General features: G+C 50.9%; 1 long non-coding RNA gene across 1 annotated transcript; it reads right to left on the bottom strand.

Moving 5' to 3' along the window:
• On the bottom strand, positions 1 to 15299 carry LOC120375496. The gene is made up of 4 exons (XR_005586582.1): positions 15175 to 15299; positions 12716 to 12821; positions 11447 to 11626; positions 1 to 123 (listed from the first exon to the last, which is right to left on the bottom strand). It is a non-coding gene; the product is annotated as an uncharacterized LOC120375496 (long non-coding RNA).
• Positions 15300 to 22503: the final 7204 nt, after the last annotated feature.

Below are 22503 nucleotides of genomic sequence, written 5' to 3'. Positions count from 1 at the left end.
CTTTGGCCTTCATGCTTCAGCTCTCCATCCGAAATCCCCAGTCCAGGGAGCAAACCCAGGATCCCACTGCCTTAGCTGGTTCTCCGTCCTCCTCGGCACAGTTGGGTGGAAGAAGCTCAGAACCTGAGAGGTGAGATGAATGTTGTTCTTTACTGAGGATGGAGGGCTGTGCCAATAAATCATTGGATAATGTGAGAGTGGGTAATTTTCATTCCTGCACAGGGAAATTTGCATAAAATCACACTTTAAAAACTAAACAATTCAGGTGACATGACAGCCCAAATTAGGACCTGATGATGCGTGGCAATTGGAAATAGGTGAGGAGAGCATAAAAATCTACTTTAATCACAGTGCTGAAGAGCAGGAATAATTGTTTGCCATTCGCATATTTCAAGTGAGAGAAGGATATGCATCAATCCCACCCAGATCCCATCCGCATCACATGGCTGTGAAAAGCAAAGTTAATTCCCCAGCTTCTGATGCAAACATTTGACCTGCAATGCAGACCAGGATATGAGCTGCTCCAATGTCACTTTGTGGGTCCAGCATTAGAGAGAAGATCAAAAGCTTTGATGCTAAATTAGATCGATCTCTCCATTTCTCCTGCCCTTTTCCTCCTGGAATCTCAGCTCGAAATTCGGAGCCACTCTCATTCCCTCTCTAGTGCTTAACAATATTTTTATTTTTGTTGCAGATTTAGCTGATTAAAAAACAAACCAACCAAAAAGCAAACCACCGCTGCCGAAAAGCCTGACATTTGCAATGGCCAACTTCCTGGAGCACATTAGCATGGGTTTGCTGGTGAAGAGGGGCCTGCAGCCATAAGCTCTTAAACCTGGTGAGTTTAATAAATAAAAAATTGCTGTCCTGCAGGAACCTAAGATACGTTTCTCATTTGGTGTAATTATAATAAAAAAGCAATTAGAATGAAGGAGGATGTGTCAGGAGAGCAAGTGTTCTAAAGAGGAGTAAATTGAAATTGCAGCTCATTAAGAATTAAAGAGAGCAATTATTTAGAAAGTTGAGGCATTATTGCTAATGGCAGGGAGTTTCTAACATGGACCAAGTTTAGGAGGCACAATAGGGTAGAACCGAACTGCACTGTACCAGTTAGTATTCGCATTATCGTGTATCGTTTACATTCTGGTAGGACCTAAAATCCCCCATCAGGATCATTGAACTGGGCCCTGCACAAACAATTAGAAGGCACAGTCCCTTCCTGAAGTACCTATAATTGAAGAAGATGAAGGGGAAGGAAAGGGATTAAAGATACAAGCAAGGCACTTAGGATGATAAGCACATGCCTCGTTAATTTCATACTCCCCTCCCCCACCCTTCTGTTTCAAATTAAATGTTAATAAAATGTGGTACTTGCTACATTTATAAAAATCTGCATTTTTAACCTTGACTTTACCTATTTTTATTGATATATTTAAATCAATTCCCGTTCTATTTGTATCTCCTTGCCTTTTTCTGCTGGAATCCCAATTCTCTTTCCAACGACAGTTCTAACAGGGACTGGATGGCCCCAGGTACACTGCGCCCCCACAAATGTGAACGCTCACTCTGGTTGGCTGATTAGCAGCATGTAACCGCCGCGGGGCAGAGACCTTTTCTACTGCATGTTCCGTCCAGGCCTGAACAGCCCATGGCCATAACCATCATGGCCCAGTAATCCTCCTGCAGGCAGATGGGTGAGCTGTGCTCTGCAGTTCTAACGGTTTGCCCAGCTCAGCCTGGGTTTGAGCAGAATGAGAAACATGGCTTTGACATTCACCATTGTGAGTCGCTCAGATACTACAGTGATTGGGGGCCATATACGTAGTTCAGAGAGAGGGCCAGATTAGCTTGGTGTGTATGAGGCTAGATAGATGCAATTAGATTATGGTCAATATTGAAATGTACAACGTTGCCTTATTACACATCACATCCCAAGGCTCCTAAAGAGCTGGTCAAAGCATTGTTCAGTGTTTAAATCCTAGAAATCTCTAAACTGGATGAGCTGGGGTACAGCTCTGCTTTTATCATTATTTATATTGCAGTAGTACTTAGAGGCCCCAAGCGAGAGGGACATTGTGGGCTGCCTTGCGCTAGGTGCTGTACATACAGACAGTGAGAAATAGCCCCTGCCTTGCAGAGCTTCCAATCTGAATAGACAAGGCAGGTGGTGGGTGAGAGAGAGGCAGCATTATTGTGCCCATTTCACAGCTAAGCAGAGAAAGATTAAGTTATTTGCCCTAGGTAAGGTAGGGAGTCTGGTAGAGCCACTAACTTCAGTGCCATACCCACAAGAGCAGCCTTTCTTCTGCTTCCTGTAGTAGCTGTGCAAAGTGTCTGGTGACCTGCTGTTGGTTTGTATCTAATCACCAACCCTTTAAAATGATTATAAATTAGCAGAAAGGAGCGGGAGACTCTGCAGCCCAGCGTTCAGCTCTCCATTAATGGGAAGTGCTTCATTCTCGCTGTGACATGTTCAGCTCAGCGTGGGGCTAGAGAGGTGGCAGCGAAAGGTGAGCGAGACACGGCACACGATAAACAGCACGGCTTTTAAAAAGGAGCTTTCTGGGGAATTATGAATTAATAATTAAAAAGGAAGAATTGACTGGCTGCAGCTGGTCTGAGGCCAGCTCCACAGGAACCCAGCACGTTTGAGTCAGAAATGCACCGTTAGCATCTCCTGCATGATTTACCGATAAATCTTAAAGGAATCATAAATCTCCCCTAATAGAACTTGGTGGGTTTACATCGGATGAGAGGCAGGAATCCTCTTTGTCCTTGCTTCAAATGCTACCAGGGTTACATTAAATAGGGACCCAGAAAAGTGTTCCACCCTGCAACTGTGCCTAGGAACACAGTTCCACCTGGAATCAGACCATCACTTCAACCAGAAGACCCTCCTGCATCCACCAGAAGCACTATGCATCACGTGTGTCCTGGCAACACCCTGGCTTGACCATAGTGTCTCGTATGTCAATACGTCCAATCATGATCGTTTACTGTACCTATCACTGATGCCAGCTCCCCTACGCCACGAAGAAGTGCTGCGTAAATAGCACACGTCTCAATTTGGTAAGCTTAAATTACCATCGTAGGCCACCAGTAGCACCGACTTCATGTTTATCCCCATGCAAGTGCTTGGAATGTATCGTTGTGAGGTGTACTGCACCAATGGCTCTCGTATGGGGACTGTATGACTCTGTACCTGATATAGGACCAATGACTTGTATGGAGACCGCAACTATGAAGCTGTGATTTGTCTGGAGAATTCCCACCGCCTGGAGCTATACCACCCACTGTCCCCACGTCAGATCTGCATGGAGTTCTGACTGATAAGGGGCTGACGGTCATATCTCATAAAGGGACAGTTACCCTATGGTTCTGTAATGCCAGCGAGGATAGGGCCCATACTCTGCATTGTGCTAAGCCGTGGCCGTCGTCAGCTTGCTCTCATTCCCTCCTGATAAGAAGCTGTTGCCTGGTTGGATGCAGCTGTGTCTGCCAACCGAAATGCATGTTGGATGGCTCGGCGGAGCTGTGATTACAGATGGCAGCCTTGACCTGGTCAAAGAGCCAGGTGGACCTGCACGTCCTCTGAGGTGCTGCGACTGGGCCTGTCTGTTCCCCTTCAGCAACCGGGGCCTGCCAGAGAGCTGCAGGGAAAAGCGTAGCATCCCCCTCAGTGTGTGCATACAGGGCATGTTTGCATTAAAGGCAGCTGCCCCTCTGCACCTGGCAGGGCCATGGGAACTGTTAGCGTCCAAACAGACTTTTTAGTGGCAAAGCAGAGTCCCTCTGGACTCTGACGGTTAGAGAGCTCACGGTGACTATGGTTACAGGGCGCAAGAAGGCTGGGAACGGCACCACGCTCTGCACAGTGTGACTGGCCTTCCACAGCCTGGAGGGGTTTGAAATCGTGCGACTGGCTCTGCCCAGGCCACAGAAACTGCCATGCGATGGGGGTGTGACACACGCTTGGCTCGTGTGTTTGTTCATGGATGTGGCAGGTACAGGCCATGGGGTGGGTGCGGCTCTGTGTGTGCAGCTGCTTGTACGGACGAGTGTGCTTGTGAGGTGGGGCCTTGTATGGGAGGTGTGTGTGAGAGGTGCGAGTGTGGCTGGGTGTGTACCTGTTCACCACCTGGGCCAGACTTCGGAGGGATGGGAGTGAAATATCGGTGGGCTAGAGGGGGGTTCCCCGTAATGTTGGGCCAGATTCTGACACTCACACTAAGTAGTGCCTTACTCTGTGAGTAGCCACACCGCGTTATCTGGGGCTTGCAGAGTAAGTCTGCCGGAATCACGTCCTCGGAGAAATTTAAGACGTCATTTTATCCAGCACAGTTACAAAGCAGGAAGGTCGCACAGAGGCTTTTGTGACTGTTATTCCCTCTCCGCGTTAGCAGGAGCCCTGCCCCCTGGCAGCATGTCCGCTTCCCTTCCCTCTGCTGGGGCTCCTTGGCTCTGAGACAGCATGTCCAGCCAGCGGGACACCAGCACTGTGACAACATTGAGCTCCTTTCCAGTGTGAACAGGTGGGAAACGCTGCGGGTTTGTCACTATTGGTGTCGCTGTTGCTTTTCCTTCCTGGCCATGAAACAGGCTCCCTGGCAGTCGAGTCTGAACTAGGAAACAGGGACGGTCAAATTAGTCAAGCCCCAGGGACTGGCATTGCTCAGCGCTAGGGCTGCCTCTGTCTAAACCTGATCTCTGCTAGGAAACGCACCCGACGCTGGCCGCAGGAGCTGGGAACATGAGTGCAGCTGAGCTCGTGCTCAGGTTTATGGCTTAACGGCAGATGCTGCCAAGACTTCTGCGCTGTTTCAGAGACGTGGCTAAGCCTTGCCCTGAGCAGACCTGCGGCAGGCAGGGTCTGGGCGTTTCTCCTCCTGGAACAGTACCTATTACCTAAGCACCGAAGTACCTTGGTGGGTCCCTGGCCTTGTGCCTTAGACTGCCATTATGGGGCTAGTGATCCACCCTTGCACACAGCTCGGCCGGTGCATTTCAATCCTGACCCGAAGCCCACCCTGTATTCTAGCCCTGCCTGCCCACCCTGCAAAGACTTCCAGCCACGTGGTAGGTTAGCAAAAGCAGGGAGGAAGCCTGAGACGCTAACAGGAAACACACCCAATGGTGACCTTGGCCAGGATATGAGCTCAGGTCCAGGGAGGTGGGACACTCCTCTATCAACCAGCTGCCTCAGTCAGGCCCTGTGTTAATTCGGGCGGAGCTGGGCCTGAAGAACTCTGTATGTGCAGGTGCTCGGTACGGTCTCTGGTTGGCAGAAGATCATGGGAATGACTCCAGCAGGGGCTGCCAAGCCACAGTTGGCTAGTGGCCGCTCTGCGTCGTCTCTTGGCAGGCAGGGCTGACAGGGTTCACCTGGCAGCATGCGGAGCTCACGCTTTCGGGTGGTGCTAATCTGTTGTGACGGGAGCGATGCAGCCTGGTCCCTGAAACCAGCTCAGTGCCAGGGTGGCTCTGAGGGGCCAGTGCACACCAGGGTACCGGAGCCAGGAGGTGGCCTCTGGGGACACTTGCCCCCTTTCCTGTGACTCCTCTCTGCACTCAACCCCTTGCCCAGGAGCAGGCTGGAGTCAGGAATTCTGGGCTGACAGAGGTTGCCAGGGGCAGGAGAAGAAAAGTGTGTGGGCAGCCAGTGTAAGGACTGACTCACTGTGAGCCGTGTCCCTCAGAGCTCGGCTAACCATGCTGCTTACCCCGAGTCCTACAGTCCTAGGGGTGCCAGTGGCATTGGTGGGACCAACGCACCAGATGGACCATTTTGGAGCCAGCTTTTCCCTGCAGCAAAGCCTCATGCACAGGGTTTGCCATTTGAGGCGCAGTGTGTTAAGGAGCGTCTGTGTCTTTCAGGTCAAAAATGCAAACACTGCACCAAACCCATCCCGGGGGTGTCTGTGTTGGAGCCTGGGATGAGACGCCAGAGGTGAATTTGGCCCATCATTAGCTACTGTTTGAAATGAGAGTTTAAATGAGAGTTCATGCACAAGCACACACTAACCCAGTCACCTCTTGACACTGCAGCCGCCTCTATCAGAGAGCGAGCAGGAAACTTGCTGGCCTCCCAGTTCAAACTGAGCAGCATCCGCTGCAGCCCACTCTTCTATTAGAAATTGAAATGAGATCAGTTGCTTGGTGCTAAATTATGCTCCAGAGCTCCTCCAGCAACCTGACCACATCGACTCTTCTACTGGGTGAACCCTTAGTAGGTTCTGGGGGTGACTGACAATCCTAATTAAAAATAAGGCATGTGGTTTTGGTGCCAGGTTTGGGGGTATTCAGATTGCTTGCTGGACTGACTGGCGATGTTCTGGATGGACGGATCTCTCCGTCCACCTCCACCCTATTGGGATTCTGGGTCAGGGCATGGGAGAAATGAGACTTGCCATTCTCCTGGATTTGCAAACGGCCCCGGCTCGAAGACACAGTTGGCATTTGGAAATGCAGTCTGTGCTAAGAATGTACAAATGTGCAAAGTCAATGCCGTGATGGATGAGCCTGATATTAAAATACAACACTGCTGTATTCATCTAAACCACAGCACTGTGCCTATCATAAGAGATCCTGCTTTGGACCATTTCTGTAGAATATTGTAGTCATTTTTTATTAGTGGAAGCAGTTGTGTGCTGCCACTGAACCAATAATTCGTCCTGCCTGACAAGAAGCCCCCTTGTACACAGGGATGGAAAAAAGAAGTCAAACAACAGAGCTCTGTTGCAGGAAGCATTTGTAGTTTCCTCCAAGGCAGTTTGCTCTGCTAAATTGCCTGGCTTTGCTCTGCTCCATGGCACGTTGTCAACACATACCCAGATCCATACCATGTAAAAGCAGCTTCCAGACTGCATCGCTTGTTGTTGTTATTGTGGACACTGTTGTTGTTGCACTTGTAGAAGGAGAGAGGTGAGCCCAACCTGGCTTACTTATTACTTTATGCTAGAACAGGAAGCTCACAAGGGATGAGGGAATTAGTGACCTTTAAGAGTCTTTGGGAGACCAATGAAAAATCACCTGCCAAAGGAAAACAATGAAGAGAGAATAACTGACGACGAGACACTGCTACAGACGATGGTAGTTCCGTGCCAATATTCTCTGTCTTTTATATCCTACTCAGCAAGGCAATTAAGTAGCTAATTAGGTTCCTAAACGATTGACAGTGTTGTGCAGCACCTCCAGAAAGCAGCCTGGCCCGGGCTTTCCACCTTAGCTGATGGGATTTGTGCTAAGATCAATTTGAGTTGAGTGTGTCCCACTAGAAGCCTGACTGACAGCCCTGCAGCCAAAGCTCTGTCATGCCACCCAACGGGGCCTGATCTTGCAGAGAATTTTCTAGCCGAAAAAATAAGATTAAGTTGAAATAAAAAAACTTGCAGGGAAAAATTACGAAACCCAAATGTTTGTCTGTCTCCTGAATCTAAGGAATGAAACCCACAGCCGAGCCAGGGTGCAGGGCAGTGGCCATGGACTTAGCACTCAGCAGGGATGCTCAGGGAATGTGCCACGGTTCTGCCTGGCCAATCCTAATAGCAAGGGACCTAGATAGACAGAGCTTATTGTCTTGCAGAGTCACATTGTGTGTGTTTGTGTGCAAAAGGAAGTATTTTTTCACACAATGCACAGTCAACCCATGGAACTCCTTGCCAGAGGAGGTTGTGAAGGCCAGGACTATAAGAGGGTTCAAAAATGAACTAGATAAGTTCATGGAGGATATGTACATCAATGGCTATTAGCCAAGATGGGCAGGGATGGTGTCCCGAGCCTCTGTTTGCCAGAAGCTGGGAATGGGCGACAGGGGATGGATCACTTGATGATTACCTGTTCTGTTCATTCCCTCTGGGGCACCTGGCATTGGCCACTGTCAGTAGACAGGATACTGGGCTAGATGGACCTGTGGTCTGACCCTGCATAGCCATTTTTTATGTTCTTATGTCCCTAAGGACCTCCCTCAACCCAGGGAGTGACTACATATTCCTTCCCCTGGAACCTCTTTGTACTCTCAGGTTAAGCATTCATTTCTGCACTGAGAATCATACAATCATAGACTTTAAGGTCAGAAGGGACTTGTGCTCAACCCCCAAATGTAACCTGCCCTTCATTCCCCACCTCCCATGAACACCTATGGCTCTTCCCTTCCTCCATCTGCCCTCCTCCTGGACCTCAGTTCAACCTCCTCCTTCCACCAAATTGAGCCCTGATTCCCCTCCTCCTGACCCCAATGCAACATCCTAGCCATACTCCCTGCTCCCAGCCAATCCTCAGTCCTTTCCTCCCTCTGCTTCCACAGCACCCTCCATATGCTGCCACACTGGGCATGCGTCTTGTGCCCAGAAGACACTGATCCAGTTAGAAACATCCTGAGTCCTGACGGGACAGGACATAGGACCTTCTCCTTCAGATACCGCTCCAAAGGCCTCAGCTGCTGACGTCACAATCTGATGTCACCTGCTGCAATTGTTCCTGTCTCTCTCTCTCTCTCTCTCTGACTCATGTATAGAAGCCACAACATGTGGCCGGCTGGGATTATTGTTTACTATTCACGGCCAATTAGAGGTGACGGGGCAAATCATTAGCATAACGATGTATCAGGGTTTCTTGGTAGTGGAAAACAGATTTGTTTTTAATTTACCTTTTGTGATTGCCCTGAGTGACCATAGAGAGGAATGGCTGGATTGAGTCGGGCGTACAGCTAGCAGGAGCAATGCCAGATTTCCCTGCACAACTATGGCCAAGGGAGCTCAAACACTGCAGTGATGGTGTGAGTACCTAGACAGAGGTAGTTACAGCAATAGGCATCAGCCTTTTGCCCAGGACATCCTCTGCTCACATGTCAGCAAGTGAAACTCTGCACCGCTGGCTGCAAACGGATGGGCAAACGAAATGCCGAGCATGACACACGAGAGCGAATCAGTGGGCTCTGAGCATGCTCCTCAGCTGAGCTTCCTTCTTAATGGTTTACCAGCTGGCCAGGTAGCCACTGTGTCAGTTTCTCTTTGGTGAGTCAAGACAACAGAAGAGAGATTGAGAAATGGAAGGAATCCAGAGGAGGACAATGAAGACGATAAAGGGATTAGAGCATATGGTTTATGAAGGGAGATGAAGGAACCCTCCTAAGAACATCCCAAGGGGATGGTGACAAGGGGTGAAGGGGGGGGGAGATACAACCGATGTAAAGACACAACATTATACATGCCCCATGGTTCCAGGAGATTATGGGAACACGGGTCTGACCCACAAAGCAGCTGTTACAATACTAGTTCAAATGACTCCAAAACCAAAGGCCAGGTAGATAATGGACTGCACTGCTGGGGTGGGACTGGGGCAGGGTCTGAAAAGGGGGAGACAAGAGAACGCACTTGGGAGATGAGGGGATGATACTGCTGCCCTGGAGAGGGAAAATCAGGCAGAACTAGCACTTGGATAATGTGCTGAGGAGTACAGGCTAGCTAGCTAGACAGGAAGGAAAGAAACCTGCCCAGCACTCCTCTCTGTGAATCTATTGTTTCCAAACTTGCCTATTAAATATTCCCTGAGCCCTAGCTCTTCGTTTCCCACTGAGCTTTGCTGGCCTGGGTTTATTGATAACAATTATTATTCACTTATGTCCTATCTGGGGTTTGCCCCCCTAGAGTCCAGCCGGGAAGAAGAATGAGCCAGAGCTAGACGCAGGAGATCATCTCACCAAGGATGCTGCTGCTGGCTCTTGCTGCTTGTAATTAGGCACCATGGACATAGGTTTGAAACAGCTTCATTAGAGAACTAAACTGCACCTTCTGGCTGGGGGCCTTTGTGCATGGAGCTCAGGGCTGAGTTCCAGGCATGAGTGGGGAGGGAATCCTCCCAACTGAACCCAGGAGGGCAAGCAAAGGCATGCGTCCTTGCAACTCACTTGGAGAGCGCTGCCCTGGGGCGACGATATTGGCACCTAATGGAGCCTGCAGCTCAGCACAGAGTTAGGTGCCCAGCAAGCAGCAGCTTATTGGCTGATTTCAGCAACCAAGTGGTGGCTCATTGGTTGCACAATGGGCTGAGTGATTATGCAGAAGGCAGGTAGATCGGAGCTGGGTTTTCCCACCCTGCACAAAAGCGTGGCTCTGCAGGCCACGGGCGCAAACTGCTGGTGCTTTCACACTTTAGGCAATGGCGTCACCTATAGGAGATGCTCCAAGCTGCCTTTATCTCATTTCCTTAGGCTTCAATTCTGGCCCGATTATGGTGTTTCTGGAATAAAAATTCTCCTGCCCCGTGACAAAACTCACAGTTCCTTTGGCTGCTGAAATTTTCCATTACCCTACACCCAACCTCTCCCCGATTCTGGTAGCAGGACTAGCGGGGCCTTGTGTTAAGCGGGGACACGCACCCATCTGGAAGGTGATGTTGTTGCCGAATGACCCCAGGGACATCTATGGAACTGTTCTCTTGTTGCTGGCTTGGGTTCAGTTTAACCCTCTCACTCCTGGGAGCCTCTGCACACTGGTTCTATCAAGTCAAATTTAGCAAGAGAACAATTCCATGGAGATTGGTGCAACATGAGGACGCACCTGGATCAGTCTTTGGCATCCGGGAAGACCCAGCTGCTCTACCTCGATGCGTTTGGAAGACTCAGGCACCTGCTCTTCTGTTTGGACATACGAAATCAGGAGTGGGTGTTTTTCTAAAAAACGTGCTCTCATTCAGACACAAATTCTTTTGGGGGAAGTTCTCTGGCCTGGGTGATACAGGGGGGCAGACTAGTGGATCACAATGGTCCCTTCTGGCCTCGGACTCTGCCTCTGTGCCTGGCACATTCAGCATGTCTGTGCTAGCCGGATGTCCCTGGAGCATTCAGCAGCTGGCCGGTCTGGTCTAATTCGCCTTGTCTGCAATGTTTGTCAGTGGAACTTAGCTGCCCTGCTTTCCCCCTGCCCGGCACTTTGGGCTCTCCTTTACACATGTGCAAAGGGCAGGCCAGGTGGGTCTAAATTGCTCTTCTCTCCCTCACCCCAGTGATAGTGTTTGTAAGCTCTCTGGCACATGGGGAACTGATGGCACATGGTGCAATGCAGTGCAGGATTCGTCTTAGTGTGCTCTACCAGCCAGGCCTGGCACACTGGACAGCATGACAGGTGGCTCTCGAAGGCACGTGTGAGTCCCATCGAGGATATGAAATAAGACGACCCAAAGGAAAGGCTTAAGCAGACTCGGGGCTAAATCCAGCTGGATGGATCTTCCCCACAGAGCCCGACTCCAGCCCTGCACTGAGCAGCCAGTGCTGTTACCTGCATCACCAGAGCAAGCCAGGCTGTTTCAGGAGTGGGGAACTTGCTAACAAGGGGGCGGGGGTGTTAGAGCAGGGTTCTTGTTCCTGGCTTGGTGACCGCAGGTGAGTGACTTCAGCTCTCGCTGCCTCGGTTTCCCTGTCTATGAAATGGCAACAACATTACTGACCCACCTTTGTAAAATACACTGAGGCCTCCAGGGGAGAGGAGCTGACAGTTCAAAGTGTTGGTATTATCTGAGACGTGGTGCAAGTCGGTGTATCAGTGAAGTGAGATGGGAGGGGTGAGGCTTCTTTCCTGGAGGCTGGACTGGATCTTCTCCTCCTTCCTGCTCTGTCTCCAGCCTATTTAGCCTGTAAGCCCAGCACAACAAGGACTGTTAATCGCTCTGCATAACACCTGGCACAATGGGGCCCCGATCTTGGTTGTCCCTGGGCACTACTGTAATAGACCTAAGACATTAAATGACAAGGTTTCTCGTCCCCTTTAACAGAGCTTTGCTAAGTTTAAGCTTTTGGAGACAAACGAGGCATTTCAGCCCAGGCCTTGTGGTATGCAATAGTTACTTATCTCCATGGCACTTGCACTGGAAATCACTTCCCCCGTGTAAAGGACGGGTCACAATTCAATTCCTGTGGACCTCGCAGCTTACTGAAGAGCTGCAGCCAGAAGGAGAGTGCAGCTGGGTCTAAAGCTGCCTTGAACTGGAGACGTCTCTTTGGGAAGGGGCCCTCAGCCTAGAGAGAAAAGTGCAAAGCATGTCAGACATCAGGCTGTTCTCTTCTCCATGAGCGCCAGTGCTCACAGACTGGGGCCAGGCTGCTGTAGGTGCAAACTCCTCCTGTCCATTGGCCCATTCACTAATGTGCATCAGCTCTGCCTTAGGTGGGGTCCCACTGTAGTAGGGGGCATGGAATTAAGTCTCCATGGCCCAAGCAGGCCTTGCTCTGGCTGCCACTGAGTGGACTACACAGTGCCAGGTGGGGTTTTATGCCATGGACACCTGGCTCACTAGGAACTGGACTCAGCTACCTCCAGCCTATTTCACAGCCATAAAATATGCTCCCAGGAAGGTGGGATGGAGTTGATCTAATGACCCTAAAGGTGAAAGGCTCCATTGTCTGTTCCCTGGCCATTTTTCCACTCGCTCAGTGGGGTTCATTCGGCATGATACCTGGCCCGTAATGCACTCCATGACTCATGAATGTTTATCAGCTAGGAAGAATGTGGTTCAGTAATCTCCATGCACCACCATGAGTCACGTGGCATTCCAGGTCCATGGCTTATATTTAACACCACAAGGGTGGGTGGGGGAATGATTTAAATTCATAGAGACAGAAGAGACGTAAACAGAGCGTCACGGAGGTGAGGCACAGGCCCTCGAGTGGGCAAAACAGACAAAAAATCATTTCAGCACTTTATCGCCTTCTTTTTTGACTCACAAATGTTGTACCCAGTAAGAAAACCTTCATGTTCACCATCATCCAGCCTCCAGACCCTGTACTCGCTCCACACGGAAAATCAGTGAACTTGGTTCAGCTTGGGGAACTAAAGGAGGAAGGCAAAGCAAATATTTTAGCCCACTCGGAGGCCAAAATACAGCAGCTGCTCGGAAATAAGAGGTTTATTGATAACGTCATAATGATGGGTACCTAGCATGCTTGTCTTTGTTCAAAGGTCCCACCGCACTTTACACACATTACATGATTCATTTTCACTGCACCCCTGGAGATGTCAGCCGGCAATACATACCTAGAGACCTACGCACAGCCTGAATTCTGAACTGAGAATTATATACGCTGTTTGGCCTACCAGCATACCAATCTGACAACTCATGTCATTGAGGCACAGGGAGAGGCAGGACCTACAGAAAGACACACAACTGGGACCTGGTCTGACCCCCATTGAAGTCTGTGGGAGTCTTTCAGTGACCTTAATTTGGGGTTGGATTCTGTTGGTCTCAGAGCAAGGGATAGAACTCAGCATGAGAGATCACAGAGCTTACCTGCAGGCCTATGGGTCCACAAGTGGTATGCAGAACATGACCGCCACCCGACAGCAATCTAGCACCAGCAGGGGAGGGGGCTAGTGTAACTCTGGCCCACCAGGGGCTCCGCCCATGAAGTTCCTGATTGGAGCAGACATCCAGCTCCACGGATTGGCCCAGACACACTACTTAAGCCAGAAAGAGGCACAGGAAGTTGTCTGAGCAACTGAGCGAGGTCTTGATCGGCTGCTGTGCTGGACCAAACCCTAACTCTAGTTTGACCTTTGCAACTGCTATCGGACTCGGGCCTGAGTCCTGGTTGGCTGTCTGACTCCAACTCCAGTCATGACCTGACCCTCGGCGTGACTCCTGACACTGATTCTGGCATATCCTTTGGTGTGACTCCTGACCCCAGCTTTGGCCCAGACCCTTGGGGTGATCCTGACTCCGAAGCTGGCTTTGGTTTCTGGCTTCTGACTGCGGATCTGACCACCCACGCCCTGGTTCCTACACCCAGGAGTCCTGATTCTTGATGCCCCTGCTGGAACCACTAGGTCAAACAGTGCACATAGCCCTTTCCTGTTAGAGATGGATGATGTGAACCTGGATCAGCCTATGCCACAACGTAACAGTGGGCTTTTCATGAGTGCTGTGTGCATGGGAGCACAAGTCCCACTGAAAGCCAGTTTGCTATTTGCACTGAAAGGCAATAGGACTTGTGTCCTTGAAAATCCCACCATAAAGAGACGCTAACAAGTCCTATGAGCCCCAAACTTAACTTGGGAGGGGCCTGGAGAAAGCCCTGCTGGACTGTAACTCTCTTTGTCACTGTTTGCTGCAGAAGCCGGGTGTTATTACACATGCAGCCAGAGGGGAACCACGGGGGCATGTGGTACAGCGAGTGGAGAAATGGGGCCACTAGGAGAGCTTCCCTCATGCACAGGCCTTTGCATTTACATTATGTGGCAGCACCGGCAAATCATTTGCTAACCACCTTCTACCTAGCACAGATATCAGAGACTTCGCAGACCCAGCCCAGCTAGTCGAGCGCCATGGGGCCAGTGTGGAACTGGTCCCTGCAGTATAGCCAGGGCAAAATCTAGGGCGGGGCTAGGCCGGGGGGCGCGGCTGGGGGGGGGGGCAGGCTCCGCCGGATCTGCATGCCAGTCGGGAGGTCACGGGGGGAGGGGGGAGGACGGACCTGCCGGGCCTGCCGCGGGAGCGACTCCTCCGGCTCCTCGGACCTCCGCTGGCGCCATGACGCGGACTGAGCAGCAGCCGCCGCCGGACCCGCCGAACCGTCCGCGCAGCCGGGAGGTCCAGCCAGAGCAGGACCAGCGCCGGTCCTGTCCTCTGCTGCAATGGCCCGGGAGGTCTCCGCCACTCCCGCGCGCTCGCGCTCCTCATCATCAGGCGGGGGCCAAAAAAACGTAGAGCCGCCCCTGAGTATAGCCTCCTGAGCTTGCCAGGTGTTGCTTCCCCTTTCAATGTCCGGATAATACTCCTCCCCACAATGGAGTTCCCATCACCCTCCCAAGGTGTTTGGTCCCTATCACAGAGAAGGCAGTGAGGGCTAGTGGGCGGAACATAGGTAAGGTGTCTCCCAGTTATTCAGGTCTGGAAGTGAAAACACTGGGGGATTCCTTCCTTTGGTATAAATGACTCTTCATAGTCTGATAGTGTTTAAGGCCAGCAGGGACCATTAGATCATCTTGTCTGAGCACCTGTATAGCACAGGCCATTAAACTGCACCCACTTTCCCCCGTATTGAACCCAATAACTTGTATTTGCGTTTTTCTGTATCATGAGTTCTGTGACTCTTTAATTCTGATGCAAATAATTTTCAGCACTAGACCTGACTGGGGCACCCACTTTGGGTGGAAAGTGGGTGATCATGGGATTAAAACAACGAACCTTTCGGAGTTACAGCCAGCTGCTTGTTTTGTGTGGGTAGATGGTGCCACCCTGTGGCCTGTTTCAATAGTCACAGGTTTCCATAACTCTGTCAGCATGGCTTTTTCCCCTCAAGGATCTTGCTGGTGAAACCTCTGACTCCTTGTGGCTCTGGTCATTTATATGGATAATACATATTAAAACAGTTTATGCCCAATTGCCAGGTATTGTGATCTCATTATCAACACTCAGGAGCTAAGCAGGGTGTGTCCGGGTTAGTTTTTGGATGGAGGGTCATCCAGGAACACTTAAAGGATGTGGGATATGGTGTGGGTTCAGTAGAAGGGTTCCCCTCCCAGACTCAGCACAGAACCAATGTTCCAGGGACAAGCTGGGGTGGGGAGTAAAAATGTAAAACTAGAGCTGCTAGGGCGCTCCCCCCCAAGATACAGGATTTCAATTCCTGGGCTATTTCCAGTCTCTCGCCCTAAACAACACCTGCAGTTTCTATTGGATACTGGAATCTTCTTATCATCCTGCCCTAACCAGTTGTGTAGTGTTGCTGAGTGCTATTAAACCACTTCCATGTTCCACCCCAGAACTGGCTGCAGCTGAAGCAGTCCTTGTATAACCCTTTCCTGCCTCACAGGGGCTTTATGCAGTGGTGTTGTAGCCACGTCAGTCCCAGGATATTAGAGAGACAAGGTGGGTGAGTTAATCTCTTTTGTTGGACCAACTTCTATTGGTGAGAGAGAGAAGCTTTTGAGCTACACAGGAAGAAGAGATCTGTGTAGCTTGAAAGCTTGTCTCACTCACCAGTAGAAGTTAGTCCAATAAACGATACTACTTCACTTACCTTGTCTCCCAAGGGCTTCATGAGCCTTGATGGATTGATAAATTAGCATATTAAGCCCTTTGAAATCCTTGGATGAATAGTTCTATATAAGAACCAAGACTTCTTAGCACCGGTGTACTACGGATGGTTCTTCAGTGTACACCACCTGGCAGGAAAGGGAGCTTGGTGGCTGAGGGATTTCTGCTCTACCTGATGATCATCAGCAAAGAGGCTTCTGCCCGACCCATTCATGTCACTGCACACCCCAGCTCCCTGCTTGTCACCTGCCAAAGGGAAAGACAATTTCACTTCCCACAAGGATGTGCGGGGGGGGACTTGGGAGCTGCATGGCAGTGCAGACTGATTCCAGCCAGCATCGAGCAGTCCCCTGGGAGTACATGTGAGCTGGGGGCGCCAGGCTCTGGATGGGCAGTGGAACTGCTCATTGCACTGGCCACAGCAATGATGTTTGCATGAGGGAGGGAGAAGAGCACAGAAGAAAGGGGGGTTCCCCATACTGCCTGCTCCCTCTGATCCACTCCGAGGCTCAGTGCTTACAAAGTGCTTTGAGATCTGCGCATGTACTGGTGCGAAGTGCTGTGATGGTCCCTCCACCTGCCCAGGAGGGGACATGCTTTGGAACAGCGTGTCTGAAGCTGGGGTAACCCCGTGGCATGAGCCCTCTTATAGATGTTTTGCAGGAGCGTGCGGAGAGCTCACCCTATATTAGGGGATGAAAGGGTTAAGCCTCCCTCCCTAGGCAAGGAGAAACCCCAGGTGGGAGCTGTTTGAGGCAGGTGGGAGTGATCCCTCATCAAGGGGAGTAAGCAGCAGGAACAGAGAGCAGCATGGGGGTTGCCCTGACTGCAGGACACATGCATCCTTCTACCCTGACTGGTACCTGCCAGCGTCACTAACCAGAGAGTACAGGCCATGGTGAGCGAGCGGATACAGCCCTCACTCACTCACTCAGTCCCCCTTTACTGCCGCTGGGCCACACCGAGGTGCTGATGAGCCTGCTGTGGCTAATGGCGCTGCTTCTTTCAGCTCAGCCAGTAAAGGCTCATGCATCAGGATTCCCAGGTTCAGTCCCTGCTCTCAAGGAGCCATCCAGCAGCAGGGCATGGCATTGACCTTGGACACTGCAAGCAGACCAACCCCTCCTCCCCCAGCAACATGGGGAATGGGCTCTATCCATACAGGATGTTCAAGCCCCACCCACCCCATCGCATTTCCTATTAGATGATTAAGCCCTGCCATTGCACCTGGCAATCCGGAGACAGAGAGCCCCAGCCCTGCCATTCCCACCTGCTTGATCTCTGCCCTGATGCTGCTGCATGGGGCCTGACTGGGGATTTCCGCAGTTTAGCTGCCTTGGCTCGACTTGTAAAGTTCATGCACCAAAAGCTGCTGTGGACAATGAGCCATTATCCCCTGGGAGCCTCGTGACTGGCCTGCCGCTTGGCTATTTGCATCCCCTCTGCCTCCTGGGTGCCGCGTAGCTCTGGAGCTCTCCGCAGTCACGCTGAAGCCCAGCGCCCCAGTTTGTGGGCAGGATAGTGCCGCCGGTGTGCCTAGGCCCAGGAGCTTGAGGAGGGTAAAAGGGCTTCTGATTAAACACAAGCAAAGCCCCTGGCTTGAGAGCTACGGGAAAGGCTCTTACGGCAAAGGAGGCACGTGGGCAGACGTGACCCTGAACTCTAAGGAAAGGAAGGGGTGAGAGCAGCAGAGTAAGGACAGCGGACTTTGGAAAGCAGACGAACGGACTCATGGAACTGATAGGTAAGATCCCAGGGGAAGCAAAACGGAGGGGAACAAACGTTCAGGAGAGCTGGCCTTTCTCCAGGAGAAAATATTAAGGGCACAACTGCAAACCATTTTGATGAGAAGGAAAGATAGGCAGAATAGTGCAAGGCCAAAACGGCTCCATCGGGAGCTCTTTAATGACCGGAAAATCCAAAGGGAATCCCACAAGAAGTGGAAGTATGGGCAAATTACTGAGGAGGAGCACAGCAAGAGTGCAAACGCATGGCGGGACAGCATCACAAAGGCTAAGGCACAAAATGAGTTACACCTAGCAAAGGACATAAAAGGCAATAAGAGGAGGTTCTTGAAATCTATTAGGAGCAGGAGAAAGACGAAGGAAAGTGTCAGCCCTCTACTCAGCATGGAAGTAGAGCTAATCAGGTGATGACATCAAGAAGGCTAAGGTGCTCAATGCCAGTTTTGCTTCGGTCTTCACTTACAACAAAGGGGAAGGAATGCAACCCAAAATAGGGAAAGAACAAGTTAAAGAATATTTAGAAAATTTAGACGTGTTCAAGTCAGCGGGGTCTGATGAAATTCGTCCTATGGTACTTAAGGAACAAGCTGAAGCAATGCCAGGACCATTAGCGATTATCTTTGAGAGTCCTGGAGGATGGGTGACTAGAGACATGCAAACATGGCACCTATCTTAAAAAGGGGAGAACAAAAAGGAGCTGGGGAATTAGAGACCCATGAGCCTAACTTTGATATCTGGAAAGATATTGGAGCATATTATTAAACAATCAATTTGTAAGCACCTAGAGCAGGGGTGGGCAAACTTTTTGGCCTGAGGGCCACATCAGGTTTCTGAAATTATATGGAGGGCCAGTTAGAGGAGGCTGTGCCTCCCCAAACAGCCAGACGTGGTCCCCTAACCTCCTATCTGACCCCCACTGCTTCTCACCCCAACGCCTGCCCCAAGACTCCTGCCCCATCCAGCCCCACCCTGTTCCCTATCCCCTGACGGCCCCCTCCAGGACCCCTGCCCCATCCATCCCTCCCTGTCCCCTGACCACCCCCAGACTCCCCACCCCTGACTGCCCCCCACCGCCCCATCCAACCCCTCCTCTCATTCCTGACTGCCCCCCAGGAACCCCTGCCCCATCCAACCACCCCTTCTCCCTGACTGCCCCCGGAACCCCTTCCCCAACTGCCCCCTGCCGCCCCATTCAACCCCCCCTCCTTCCTGACTGCCCCCTCCCGAGGTCTTTGCCCCCATTCAACCCCCCTGATCCCCGCTCTCTGACTGCCCTGACCCCAATCCACAGCCCCGCCCCCTGACCACCACCCCAAACTCTGCTGCCCTTTATCCAACCCCCCCCCGCTCCCTGCCCCCTTACTGCGCTGCCTGGAGCACCAGTGGCTGATGGTGCTACAAGCCGCACCGCCCAGAGCACCAGGACACGCAGCCGCACCGCCCAGCTGGAGCCAGCCACGCCACGACGCAGCACAGAGCACTGGGTCAGGCTGCGGCTCTGCAGCTGTGCTGCCTGGCAAGAGCTCACACCCCTGCTGCCAGAGCATTGCACCATTGGTGCAGTGAGCGGAGGCTGCGGGAGAGAGGGAACAGCAGGGGAGGGGCCAGGGGCAGCCTCCTGGGCCAGGAGCTCAGGGGCCGGGCAGGAGGGCCGTACTTTGCCCACCTCTGACCTAGAGGATAATAGGGTTAAGGAATAGCCAGCCTGTATTTTTCAAAAACAAATCATGCCAAACCCCCCTAATTGCCTTCTTTGACAAGGTTACTGTCCTGATGGATGGGGGGTACCAGTAGATGTGATGTATCTTGATTTTGGTAAGGCTTTTGAAAACAATCCCACATGACATTCTCATAAGCAAACTAGGGAAATGCAGGCTAGATGAACTTACCGTAAGACGGGTGCCAACTGGTTGAAAGACCATACTCCAACAGTCATTATCAATGGTTCACTGTCAAATTGGGAGCATGTATCTGATGAGGTTTTGCAGGGGTCAGTCCTGGGTCTGGTACTATTAAATATTTTCATTAATGACTTGGATAATGGAGTGGAGTGTATGCTTTTAAAATTTGCAGAGGACACCAAGCTGGGAGGAGTTGCAAGCACTTTGGACAGGATGAGAATTGGTCTGAGTTCAGCAAGATGAAATTTAAGAAAGGTAAGTGCAAAGCACTACACTTAGGAAGGAAAAATCAGATGCACAACTACAAAATGAGGACTTACTGGTGAGGCGGTAGTACTGCTGAAAAGGATCTGGGGTTATATTGGATCACAAGTTGAATAAGAGCCAAAATGGGAGACAGTTGGAAAAAAGGCTAATATAATTCTGGAGTTTATTAACAGGAGAGCCATAGGTAAGACACGGGAGATAATTGTCTTGTTCTCCTGGGCACTGGTCTGGTCTCAGCTGGAACACTGTGTCCAATTCAGGGTGGATGTGGATAAATTGGCAAGAGTCCAAAGGAGAGCAACAAAAATGAAAAAAGTTTAGGAAACCTGACTTAGGAGAAAAGGTTAAAAGAATTGGGCATGTTTAATCACAAGAAAAGACTACTCAGAAGTTACCTGATAAGTCTTCATATATATTAAGGGCTGCTATAAAGAGGACAGTTATCAGTTGTTCTCCATGTCCACTGAAGGTAGGACAAGAAGTAATGGGCTTAATCTGCAGCAAAGGGGATTTAGGTTACATATTAGGAAAAACTTGGTAATCCTAAGAGTAATTAAACTCTGGAGCAGGCTTCCGAGGGAGGTTGTGGCATCCCCGTTATTGGAGGTTTTTAAGAACAGGTCAGACAATTACCTGTCAGGGATGGTCTAGGTCAGCGGTTCTCAAAGTGTGGGTTGTGACCCCATTTTGATGGTATCGCCAGGGCAGAAAGCCCCAGCCCAGAACTCCAGGGTTGGTGGTGGGACTGATGCTCCTGCCCACAGCGGTGGCAGTGGATATGGTGGATGTTGTAGATATGGCCTTGTAATGCAAATTTTCTTTCAAATACTAACTATGCTGAGTAACACAGGGCACTGGGATCGTCTAGTAATTTTTCTGGTCAGAAGGAGGTTGCGGTGCAATGAAGTTTGAGAACCACTGGCCTAGGTTTACTTGGTCCTGCCTCGGCACCGGGGCTGGACTCGATGACATCTGAGGTCCCTAGCAGCCCTACATTACTGTGATTCTCTGTTAACCAGCCCCCACTGCTAGCAGCCTGCCCAGCCATGCTCCTCTCAATGAGCAGCTTATTACTTCTGCTTGCAGAGGTACGGCTGCTCCTCTTGATGAAAAATCACCCCCATCTGGCCCAATTTCTGCACAGAGGGTGCATACCTGGAACCCCTCCTTGCTGACGGAGGGAGGTTTAACTCTTTCACCTCCTAACACAGGATCAGGTCTCTGCACCCTCCTGCAAAATGTCACTAACAGGACCCATGGCACATTGTTACCTTGGCTTTGGATACTCAGTCTTGGGGACAGGGATGTGACCTCTCTTTGCACCTCTACAGCCCCTTCCATGCACGGATCTCAAAGCACGCTGCAAGCACCCAATCTCTGAGTGAGCCAGAGGGAGCCGGCAGGGTTGTCTCAGTGAAGCTGGTCACAGAGATCTTGTGGTTACTAGTCTCCACACGGTGGAGATAGTGCTCCATTTTTATCCTGGATGCATGAGCACAGCTCATTTACGTGGCTGGCCTGTTTTGGAGCATGTGGCTATTGGATGCTCAGAATCCTCTGCACAGAGACACTTCCAATAGCCAAAGCTCAATATTCCCTGACCACCTGTGGTCACTGGCCTTTCGCTGTGTGGGCTGCAAACCTAAAAGAGGCAGAGTGGGCAGCAGAGCTAGCTTGGTATCGTGCGGGGACGCTGTTTTCTATCTTTAGGGTTTTCTGCAGCGCCCATCACCATGGTATCTGAGTTCCCTAGAACCCCACTTTCTAGAGTCCACCTTTCTGATGCTGGTAACTTATGGAAATCAAGGGGGAGGGGGAGGGGGAAGCTATTATCTGAGGTAAGTGATTTGTGGTGTTGGTGAAGAATGAGGGCCTGCTCCTAGTGGAACCCAGCCCCTGCCTTGAGCCAAATCCTGGAGAAAGCCGGATCCTCTGCTGTGAAAAGCCAAATATTCCAAGCATTTCCTGGGAGCAGAACTGCTGCATGGTGCTCCCAGGAGAAGTCTCACCTCAAAATCCTCAGTCATTGGCAGTGTAATAAATGAAACAGTAATCCAGAGTACCCGCGATTCGCTCCCGCTAAGGCCTGAGCCACTTCCTCTCTGAGCAGGAAACAGCCCCTCAGGCCTGAGAAATCTCTGAAAAGCCATGCAGTCACCTAGCCAAAATCTTTAGCAGCGTGCGCTGGTGTAAGTGTAACCATGTTAAAGAAACAGTAGAGGACCAGGAGCGACAATCCAGTAATCCTCCAGCCACCTAAGCAAAATGGTAAGAAACTGAGATGGGATATGTCCCCCTCTAATGGTTGCTCCTAGTGCTGCATGCTATATCTCTTGCATTACTTAGCTGCTTCTCCTTACACCCTCTGTCTTTCGCGGTGCCCCCAGCCAACTGCATCCTCAGATCACACTGGCTTTGTGCAACAAAGTGGAAACAAGGACACACAAGGTCCTCATCAGCCAAGGAAACAGCACAGGCCTATCTGCTGCTGACTGGGAATCCATGGTGCAGAGCCATGCAGGCAGAAAGCCTTGGGAACTGACTGCATTCTGTCCAGCTCTATG

The sequence above is a fragment of the Mauremys reevesii genome, linkage group 12, assembly GCF_016161935.1.
Source record: "Mauremys reevesii isolate NIE-2019 linkage group 12, ASM1616193v1, whole genome shotgun sequence".
NCBI lineage: Eukaryota > Metazoa > Chordata > Testudines > Geoemydidae > Mauremys > Mauremys reevesii.
Note: the sequence above shows the minus strand (reverse complement) of the source record. Positions and strands in the feature narration are given on the sequence as shown.